We start from the raw sequence: 11,819 nt of genomic DNA on the forward strand, positions 1-11,819 counted from the left end.
TGGAGTTTATAACTAAATGGGGAGAATTGTTGGGTATTCAATATTTCCATAATATATGAGAGATATTTGTTTGATTAACCATTCTTTGTTGTTTTCATAATGCATTGCAGATTATCCGTAGAAGTACTCAAGTAGCATACAACATGATACGCGTGTCAGCAAGCTTGAAGTAAAAATCTATGTTCGACCAACCTTCCCATCTCTCTTGTTTTACTTTCAATTCATTTAATGTTTTGGAGCTATAAAATGTAACATGCAAGAACCACAACGTACATTTCAAGATGGATTTCAAACAACATTGCCTTCATCAGAATGTTCTAGCGATTTGCTTTGTTCAGTTAGCAATTATTAGCAGTATTGAGGCTGAATTTCTGCTCAAGGATCCTCACATTCAGCGCCCAAGAAGAACAGCGTGAGCTGCCTCAATGACCGTCATCCTGTTGCACTCTCCTCTATGGTGATGAGATACTTTGAAAGGTTAGTCATGGCTAGAATCAACACTTGTCTCTGGAGGGACCTGGACCCACTGCAATTTGCCCATTGCCACAGTAGGTCTACAGCAGATGTGATCCTAATGGGTCTCCACTCAGCCTTGGATCACCTGGTCAATACAAACACCTATGTGAGGATGCTGTTTATCGACTATAGCTCAGTATTCAGCACCATCATGCCTACAGTCCTGATTGAAAAGCTACAGAACCTGTGTCTCTGTACCTCTGCACCTCTCTTTGCAAATGGATCGTCAATATCCTACCTGGAAGACCACAGTGCTGACAATCGACACTGGCGCTCCTCAGAGATGTGTGCTTAGCCACTGCTATACTCTCTCTACACTCATGACTGTGTGTCTAGGCACAGCTCAAACAGCACCTATAAACTTGCCGTTGTAACAACCATTGTTGGCAGAATCTCAAATGGTGACGAAAGGGCAAGATATACCAGTTAGTTGAGTGGTATCACAGCAACAACCTTGCACTCAATGTCAGCAAGTTGATTGTGGAATTCAAGAAGGGTAAGATGAAGGAACACAAACTAATCCTCATAGAGGGATCAGAAGTGGAGAGTGTAAACAATTTCAAGTTCTTGGGTGTCAATATCTCCGATGACCTAACCCGGATACAACATATTGATGCAGCTATAAAGAAGGCAAGACAGCAATTATATTTTATTAGGAATTTGAGGAGATTTGGTTTGTCAACTAAAACACTTAAAAACTTCTACAAATGTACAGTGGAAAATATTCTGACTGGCTCCATCACTGTCTGGTATGGGGGAGAGGAGGGTTGGGCTACTGGACAAGATTGAAATAAGTTGCAGAAACTTGTAAAATTAGTCAGCTCTATCATGGATACGAGCCCCCATAGTATCCAAGACATCTTCAAAGGATGGTGTCTTAGGAAGTCAGCATCCATCATTAAGGATCCCCACCACCCAGGACATGCTCTCTTCACACTGTTACCATTGGGAAGGAGGTATGGAAGCCTGAAGGCAGCCACTCATTGATTCAGGAACAGCTTCTTCCCTTATGCCATCCGTTTTCTAAATGGACACCGAATCCATGGACACTACCTCATTATTTTTTTATTTCTGTTATTTTATTTTCTACTTATTTTAACTTAACTACTTAATAGGCATAATACACTTAATGCAAAACAAGAGAAAATCTGCAGATGCTGTAAATCCAACCAACACACACAAGATGCTGGAGAAACTCAGCAGGCCAGGCATCATTTATGGAAGAGAGCATAGTCAACGCTTCAGGCCAAGACCATTCATCAGGACTGGGAAAAAAGATGAGGAGTCACAGAAAGAAATTTGGGGGAGGGGATGAATGTAACTCAATTTTTTTCCCTATGTTTATTTATCATGCTTTTCATTGTACTTCTGCTGTAAAGTTAAGAAATTTCACGAGATATGCTGGCGATATTAAATCTGATTCCAAGTCTGATTTTGAATTTGCTGTTCGTTACATACAGTACTTAACCAGGCAGAAACTCAGGACTCTTGAACAGGGGTTGAACTTTTACGTAGTCCACATCATTTTCAAGACACCTGAGTTGTCTTTGATGCTTGGCTAACTTAGCACAAGAAGTGGGATGTAGGGGATTCGCAGCCCATTCCTTAGCCAGAGCCTTCAGCAATTTGGGCATCGAGGGAGAGAGGAAGAGGAGAGCCATCCGCAGTACCACCGATGCGGCAGAGAGGGCCTTAAAGTGGCTGTGGCTCAAGAGAGGGGAACCATGGAGTCATGTGTAGCTAGCCATCTGGACACAAGCTGGGGTCTGATCAGCCCCGGCTGGGTCACCTGGAGAAGGATGTACGATGTTGAAAGACCCGAAACACCCGATGATTCCAGGAACATCACTGATGATGTGTCCAGAAGCATCAGTAGATGTATGCACACAGATTAAAATAATTAAAATTTGCCTCCATTATTATTCTTTTTTTTCTTGAAATTACACCATGGGTAATTTCACCCATTTGGTCTATTTACTTGATTGTGATTGAAAAGGTGGATTTCAATCATGATTTGCTGATGTATTGATCTCTGAATGGAAAATGGTTTCTGACTATTGGAATGTATGGTGAATTTGATTGCAACAACTGGTAATCATATTATCTACTTGTAGTAACTTTATCAATTCATGCACAGGTTGTAGATGTGACCAGGCTCATCGGCATTTACTGATTTATTGTCTATTTCTAATTGTCCCTTCAGCTGAATAGCTTGCTAGGTCATTAAAAGTCAACCCATCACCAACCATCCAGGCCATGCTCTCTTCTTGCTGCTGCAGTCGGGAAGGAGTTGCAGGAAGCTGAGGCCCCACACCACTAGGTTCAGGAACAATATTACCTCTCAACCATCAGGCTCCTGGACCAGCATGGATAACTTCACTCAGCTCAACCCCGAATTGATTCCGCAATCTTTTCGACTCACTTTTAAGGTCTCTGCAACTCATGTTCACAGTATCATTTTTTAATTTATATTTACACAGTTTGTTGTCAGTCTTTGTATGTAGGTTTTCATTAATTGTATCGTATTTCTTTGTTGTACTGTGAATCCCTGCAAGAAACTTAATCTCAAAGTTGTATATGACGAAATGAATGTACTTTAATGATATGTTACCTTGAACTTTGTATTTCTGGGTCAGAGTTACATTCAAGGGAAAAATATTAATGTATCTTTCACCTTAAATATATTTTCAAACAGCGATAATGATGCAAGTTTTTATTTTAACATACTTATCGACTACTTGAATTGAACTTCCACGATAGAATTTGAATTGCTGTATTCTGACCGTTAATTGAAATCTCTAGATCAGTGGTTCCCAACATGGGGCGTACTCCCCACAGGGGGGTAATTTGATTTTTAAGGGGGGCAATTCGAGAATGAGTTATTAACAGTGAATTTTTTCTAGTAAGTCTGTGAGTATGAGTGTGTGTGTGCGAGTTAATACATATGTGTATATACAGTATGCATACATAAAAATACTTGTGTGTATGTACATGTGTAATTGCATATGCACTGTATATATAGTGTATCACCATCATTACAACCATCAAATGGCTTTCATAATTAAATTAATGAATTGACTGATGTAGGAAGGAACGAATGAACAAGTCCAAACGCGTAAGAAACTCGTACGAGGTCGCGCCAATGCTGCTTTTTGCAGTAGCTTTCGGTTCTTGGTGGTGTGAAGGTGTGTACATTGCGTCATCTCTTTTAAACGGTGTATCTGTCTTTGTATGCTGTAGAAACGAATCGGCATTGTTTTATTTATTTATTATTATTATTATTATTATTATTTTAATATCACTTAATGTTCTTTTTTTTACAATTTCTTAGTAATTTCTTCCTCAGAACTTTAACAGTCCTTTGGTTCTTTTATTTTTCTCTTCCATGAATGCCATGTTCTTTGGAAGCTTGTTTAAATCAAGTTAATGGTCTTTTAGGCTTCCTCCAGGTGAATAGGAGTTCACTTTTTGAATAATAAGAATTATATATCACCACAGGGGGCATCAGGATTTTAGAGGTGATTAGATGGGGCATGGCCAAAAAAAGGTTGGGAACCACTGCTCTAGATTGTAGTCTGGTACAAACCATCATGTTGCAATGCCCCACAGCAAAGAAGGTGGACATGAAAGTGAAGCCTGCAATTTTAAAATATCTTGAGATGTTCCAAAACTCAGAATTTCAAGATGCAGTATCAATAGACAATAGACAATAGATAATAGACAATAGGTGCAGAAGTAGACCATTCGGCCCTTCGAGCCTGCACCACCATTTTGAGATCATGGCTGATCAATTACTATCAATACCCGGTTCCTGCCTTGTCCCCATATCTCTTGATTCCCCTATCCATAAGATACCTATCTAGCTCCTTCTTGAAAGCATCCAGAGAATTGGCCTCCACTACCTTCCGAGGCAGTGCATTCCAGACCCCCACAACTCTCTGGGAGAAGAAGTTTTTCCTTAACTCTGTCCTACATGACCTACCCCTTATTCTCAAACCATGCCCAAATGGCAGCAATTCACAATACAAGGTCAACTGTGGTGGTGAGCATGTACACAAAATTAAGATCACCCTGAAATTTTTCAGTATTCTGGAATCTTGTCCGTACCCAGATTATGTCAGAGCCACAAGATTTGTTTGTACTTGCGGCAGAGCTGGGCAATTGCACAAGGTTTCTAACATTTAGGAGATCGAAGTTAGACAATGTGACTCAATGTTTTGGCCTTAATCTTACAGATAACAAATTTAATGCAATCACAACACCGCCAACTTGTTTTATTTGTCTTAAAATGTCTACTTTGCATCATTGATATTGGTTCTTTCAAAGTGAATAATGAACAGACTCGCTTTTGTTCTGAAATGAGGTCTACATGACCAAAGTGGTCATGAAAGTAGGCTGCATGAAAAGGAGACAATGTAATCAGACTTTGGAATCTTTCACTCATCTTAATGGTAATTGATTCAGCTCCTAATTCAGCAGCCTGATATATAAGCTTATACTGGGATATAAAAATACTGGTTAGGTGAGCTCCTTTACCATTCAAATCAATACGGCAATTAATGACTAAATTTGTAAATGAAATTTTGTAAAATGCAAGCGAATAAATGTAGAATTTAATATATCATAACTGTCATTTCATATTATCCTTCTTTTCTCTTAATATAGAGTAGAGCGCAAAACAACACTGCACAGTAGGGTCATTTCAGCTCATGTTATTGTGCCGACCATTATAAATCTGAGTTGCAAAGCAACTTGAGAGCCCTTGTGCGAGATCACATAAAGGTTAATTTGCAGGTTGAGTCTATGATGAGGAAAGAAAATGAGATGTTAGCATTCACTTTGAGAGAACTAGAATGTAAAAGTAAGAATGAAACGTTGAGGCTTTATAAATTTTTATAAAGTTGAAGCTTTATAAAGTTTTGGGCTGCTTATTTCAGAATGTATGTGCTGACACTAGAGAGGGTACAAAGAAGCTTCACAAAAATGATTCCAGGAGTGAACGGCTTGTCATGTGAAGAGCGTTTGAAGGCTCTGGGCCTGTGTTCACTGCAATTCAGAAGACTGAAGCAAGGACCTCACTGAAACCTATTGAATGGTGAAAAGTCTTGATAGAGTGGATGAGGAGAGAATGCTTCCTATGGTGGAAGATTCTAAGACCAGTGAAAACAACCTCACAATAGGGGGTGCCCTCTTAGAATGAAGATTAGGAGGAATTTCTTTAGCCAGAGAGTGGTGAATCTGTGGAATTTGTTGCCACAGACAGCTCTGGGGACCAAGTCTTTAGGACATATGTAAGGCAGAGGTTGGTAGATTCTTGACTGGTCAAGGCATGAAAGGACATAGGGAGAAGGCAGGAGGTTAGGGCTGAAAGGAAAATTGGATCAGCCTTGCTGAAATGGTGGTGCATACTCAATTGGACAAATGACCTAATTCTACTCCTATATCTTGTGGTCTTATGGATTTGTCGACCTGGGTTTGGAACCCCTGATCTAGACCAATTGTGAAAATGGGCAAGAGAATGGATGACGAAGCTTAACTCAGACGAGTGTGGAGCAAAGATTTCATACAAAGTATGGTTGTTATCTAGAATGGGCTGCCAGAGTAGATGTTGGAGACACAAGCAATAATAACATTTTAAAGGCTTTAGCACAGGTACTTGAATGAGCAGGGCATGGAGGGATATTGAATCAATGCAGGCAAGAGGGTTTCTTATAGATAGGCATGACGGTGGGGTGCAATATGATTATTACAGATAGGCATTGTTGTGACACTGAACAAAGTCACCAGAGAAACACTGAAGCTGGTGATGTAGATGTCCTTATTCAGTACAACAAGCCAACATTATTCTTGGAGACACTCTCAGCACAGGCATACTGACCTAATATTACATGACATTTTTTTAGGCTGAAGATCAAAGGTAATGGCAGGATGATTTCTATAGTTACAATGTATGTACATTGCTTCCTTTAAATTACATGTAATTTTCAAGCACCTCGTTCTTCACACCAACACTCCAGACACCTAAAATGAGTGTTGATTATCATTGTTTCTGGGCTGCATTCTCACATATGCAGACACCCCAGATGAATTGGGCTGTTTCTTGGTTTGCAATCAACCCCAGTCTGCAGCTCCAAGAACACGTTTGTTCTGAGCTTCATTTTAACTCACTCTACAATCCACATTCATGTCTGAAGACTAGATACTGCTGTAATTAGTATTTGCTATATTCCATAACTCCAGAATACATCCTAACAGGCATGATGGTAGGACTACTACAGGTAAGTCAAGTCAAGTGAAATTTATTGTCTTTTCATTACATACACATAGGTAACATATATAACCATACAATGCAAATAGAAATGAGACAACATTTCTTCGAACCATGTGTAGTACACATAACACATATAACACATGATAACTTATGACGATAAGGATAAAATCTACAGATGAATCACACATAAATAACAAACTAAAGTGTGTTAATATTAACCACTGTAAGGTACGAAACAGATTAACCAGTAACTCTTCGAATATGTTAAGGCCAGGAGTTCAGAAGCCTAATGGCCTGGGGGAAGAAACTGTTTCCAATCCTGACCATTCGTGTTATGCATTGTAGTCTCCTGCCTGATGGTAGAAAGTCAAAGAGGATGATGGATGGACAGGTGGGATCCATGATAACACTGAGGGCCCTGAGTACACAGTGTTCCTGATAAATGTCCCTGATGGATGATAGAGAGAGCCCTATGATCCTCTCAGCTGTTCTCACAGTCCTTTGTAGGGACTTCCAGTCTGATGCTTGACAGTTTACATACTAGGTGGAGATGCAACTTGCTGTTTTCCTATAAAGCTTCAGTGTAGTTGTGTGTTCAGAGAGTTTCTCCAAAGATTTTCCAAGAGAGTGTTTCAAGAGATTCTCCAAGACAGAGTTTCTTGTGTTATTCACCTGAGATTTCCAGAGCTTCTGCAAGAGGTGAATTCATGCCACTTTTGGCAAAATAAATTCCCTCTCATCTCTGTTCTAAAGGGACGTCCTCCTATTTTCTGAGGTTTGTGCCCTCTGTTCGTAGACTCTCCCATTATTGGAAACATCCTCTCGATAGTCATTCTAAGCCTTTCAATGGGCTAGTATTATGGGCCAAACAGCCTCCTACAATGGTCACATTTCATGGTCACAAAAGAAATGTGAATCTATGATGTAATGTATCCGTTCATATGGAATATTTGTTTGTATACCTGAACAGTAAAAGGTACATTGTTCTGAGGAAGCAAGAAAGCACCAGGCAATACTTATTTACACTTGTACCTACATACATCTTTTGGAAATTCTAAGTTATCATCGCTACTGAAAATCAAATAAAGCTTTGAAACTGAATAAAAGACCATTAACTTCAAGTTGAGAACCAGACAACAACATTCTCAAGTGATAGCAAAGATAATACCATCTTCCTCCACACTTTCATCTCCCTAGCTGATAACCAAAGATATGTCTAAGTTGACAGCAGCTCCTTGACATTTTTATCTGAAGTTAGAAGAAATTGCACACAACCAGCATTTCAGTCAAAAAGCATTTCAAAATGGGTGAATGATTAAAAAAAAAACAGGAACTATAACAGCAAGATGCAGGTGGAGAGAGCAGTTGTGAGAAAAAAATGTCTCCAAAATTTGATCTTATAGAATGTTGAGATCAAAGAAACCCTTTCAGGAATCTGCATGAGGACATCAAACAGCAAGTTACATATTTCCCTGCTCCAGCATTTCTTATTGAGTAAGTAATGATTAATCTTTGTCTTTGTACCTTTGGGACAAGGTGTCAGGGATGTAACTGAACTAACAGAAATGGTGTTGTACAGTTTGACACTTTGCTGTTTGCAGCCTTTGCAAATGTTTTGGCTTTGTATATTGTATAATTGTAAACTTCAGCAAAAGCATTTAACATTTCTTGCATTATCAAATATGGCTGTTCCTTTCCATGCCTTTTGGCATATCAGGTGGCAACCTTGCCATCTCTTTAGCGTTTTTTTACGAGGGTGAGTTGCTACATCGATGTACAACCCAGCACAGATGGAAAGTGTGTGAGGTGCGATTCGGATTCGAACCCAGGACTACTCACCTCAAAGTCTAGTGCTGAAGCCACTACACACTGGCCAGCAAATCAAAGATCAGGATTAGTTAATCACAAACAAGAGTAAATCTGCAGATGCTGGAAATCCAAAGCAACACGCACAAAATACTGGAGGAACTCAGAAGGACAGACAGTAAGTATGGAAAAGAGTAAACAGTCGACGTTTCAGGCCAAGACCCTTCATCAGAACCAGAGAAAAAAAGATGAGAAGTCAGAGTAAGAAGGTAGGGGGAAGGGAGGCAGAAATACATGGCATGAACATCTATTTCTAGAACAAAGTTCATCCAGCATTTTGTGTGTGTTGTTAGGATTAGACATCACTCTAGAATTGCCTTCCTCTCTGAAGTTGTCACATGTTTTTCTTCATTATTGCAAATAGTAGATAGGATATCCAAGGCAATAACTTGTGGCTGATAAAAGCATTTATAGAATCAATGCAGCCAACAGTTTTCTAACCACTCACATGGAAAGAGAAGCCAGTTAACATTTCAATCAGTGACCATTCCTTTACTCTGAGAAATGGTCCCTGTCCTGAAATATGAACAGTTTTCTCCTTTCACAGAAGCTGCTTGACTGACTGAGCTCTTCCAGCAACTCTGTTCTTGTTTTTTATTCCAGCATCTACAGTTTTAAAAACATGAGGAAGTCTGGGAAGTCTGGACATCCACAGCTACACATACAAAACGCTGGAGGAACTCAACAGGCCAGGCAGCATCTATGGAAATGAATAAACGGTCGATGTTTCAGGCTGAGACCCTCCTTCGGGACTGGGAGAGAAGGGGGAAATTCTCAGAATTAAAAATATTGGTGGGGGGGATGGAGGATAACTGGAAGGTGATAGGAGAAGCTTATCAAATGGATTGGAAAGATAAAGGGCTGGATAAAGGAATCTGTTAGGAGGGGAGAGTGGACTATCAGAGAAAGGGAAGGAGGAGAGAACCCAGGGGGAGGTGAGAAAATGCAAGAGGCTAGACTGGGGAATAGAACAAGAGGGGAAGGGGTGCAAATTTCTTTCACTGGAAGGAAAAACTGGTATTTATGCCATCAGGTTGGAGGAACCTTGACAAAATATAAGGTATTTCTCCTCCACCCTGAAGTTGGCTTCATCTTGGCACTGGAGGAGACCATGGACCGATGTGATGGATTTGTTTTATTTGCTTCCCGTTTTAATCATTAATTCCTGATAGAAATGTTGCTTGGAAGTTTTCAAATGGCAATCTCAAATTTTATCATATTGTCAGGATATAGCTTAAGTAATCTGATATCATCATGTAGTCTTCAGCTAAAACATAATTCCTACCAAATTGGTGTCTTAATTCTCAACCGTATTAATCGGTCATATCTTTCCCTTTGCGTATAATCTTCATTCTCCTGACATTAATGTGAAGCTTTTTTTTTGCTTTTGCTACTTATTCTTCATTAGTAAACAAACAAATCTGATCTTCGCAATAACAGTAGGAGATTGTGTAAATTATTGATCAGACGCAGGAAACTGCAGCTACTGAAACATTAAAACAAGATATGAACAAGCACTTTGAAAAGCATATTATTTTTTCTTCAAGGCAAGTATTTAATGAGGGGAGTAGCTTGTTGTACAATTCAAATTTCTGCGCAAAAAACTATTTTGAATCCGATTTTAAAAAACTGTGCAGATGTCCATAGACAGGTCCAGCTTATTGAGAACCTACCAACTTTGGAAACAAGATTGCTTGTGAGCAACTAGTCTGTTCAAATCTTATTATCCCTCCATAAACACAGCATCTTGTCAGCTGTTGGGTCCACCTTACCACTGGAGTCTCGTCACTTTGTTGGACCTTCATTTGTGCCATTTGTGGTACATCTAAACAGTTGTTTCCCATCAGTCTTGATCATTTTGTGTAATTGACCACAACCATTTGCAGTGTCCTCACCACACCCTTGTACCAAACAGAGCACAATAATTTGCTCAAAATTTGTAGGGCCTCCCCAGAAAACACCGGCAAAATGATGCTGATGGTTACACATGAAATGAGATATAAACCAGTTCATGTATAGCATGAATATTAATTTTGGACCATAAGGCCATAAGATACAGGAACAGAATTAGGCCATTTGGCCCATTGAGTCTGCTCCGTCATTTCATCACAGGTGATCCATTTTCCTCTCAGCCCCAATCTCCCACTTTCTCCTCATTTCTCATCATGCCCTAACTAATCCAGAATCTATCAACCTCCGCTTTAAATATACCCAATAACTTGGCTTCCACAGCCACCTGTGGCAACAAATTACCCGAATATTGGTTAATTATTGTCATATGTACCAAAGTACGGTGAAAAGCTTGACTTGCATACTGTTCAGACAGATGAAATCATCACACTGTGCGTTGAACTAGAATGAAGTAAACCAATAATAACATGTAACAGCTACGGAGAAAGTGCATTGTAGATAAACAGTAAAGTGGAAGGTCATATTGAGGTACATCGTGAAGTCAAGAGTCCATTTTATCATATAAGAGTTTTGTTCAAGAGTCTCATAATAGCGGGACAGAAGCTGTCTTTGAGCCTGATAGTATATGCTTTCAGGCTTTAGTACCTTCTGCCTGATGGAAAAGGGGCAGAGAGAGAATATCCAAGGTGGCTGGGGTCTTTAATTTTGCTGGCTGCAAGGTTCAGAGAAGTATAGACGGAGTCCTTAGTGGGGAGACTGGTTTCCATGATGTGATGACGTAGGTCACATGCAGAGCAGTTGCCATACTAAGCCACTATGCAAACAGATAGAATACTTTCTACTGAATATCGATAAAAAATTGGTAAGGCTCGACCGGGACAAGCCAAACTGCTCTAGCCTCATGGTGAGCTTTCTTAGCTGTGACATCAATGTGTTTGGACCATTGATCTCTCTCACTGTTAGGAGCTTGAAGCTCTCAATCCTTTCAACATCAACACCATCGATGTAAAAAGAAGCAGGTGATCGATGATTGAGCGATGTGCACCTACATCAACTTCCGTGCTCAGTGATTTTAGAATGACTACCACATTGCAGGCCTGTGTTGACCTTAGCAGAGTTACCATTAGTTTCTGAAACTGCCCGGTGTGCTTGCAGAATTCTAGTCTGTGCACCTCTCCATAGCTGTTTTAGCGCATTACATTCTTGATCCTTCCCACACGTGCTACTGTGAACAAGAAAACCACCATGATTTTTC

This window comes from Hemitrygon akajei, chromosome 10 (assembly GCF_048418815.1).
Source record: "Hemitrygon akajei chromosome 10, sHemAka1.3, whole genome shotgun sequence".
NCBI lineage: Eukaryota > Metazoa > Chordata > Chondrichthyes > Myliobatiformes > Dasyatidae > Hemitrygon > Hemitrygon akajei.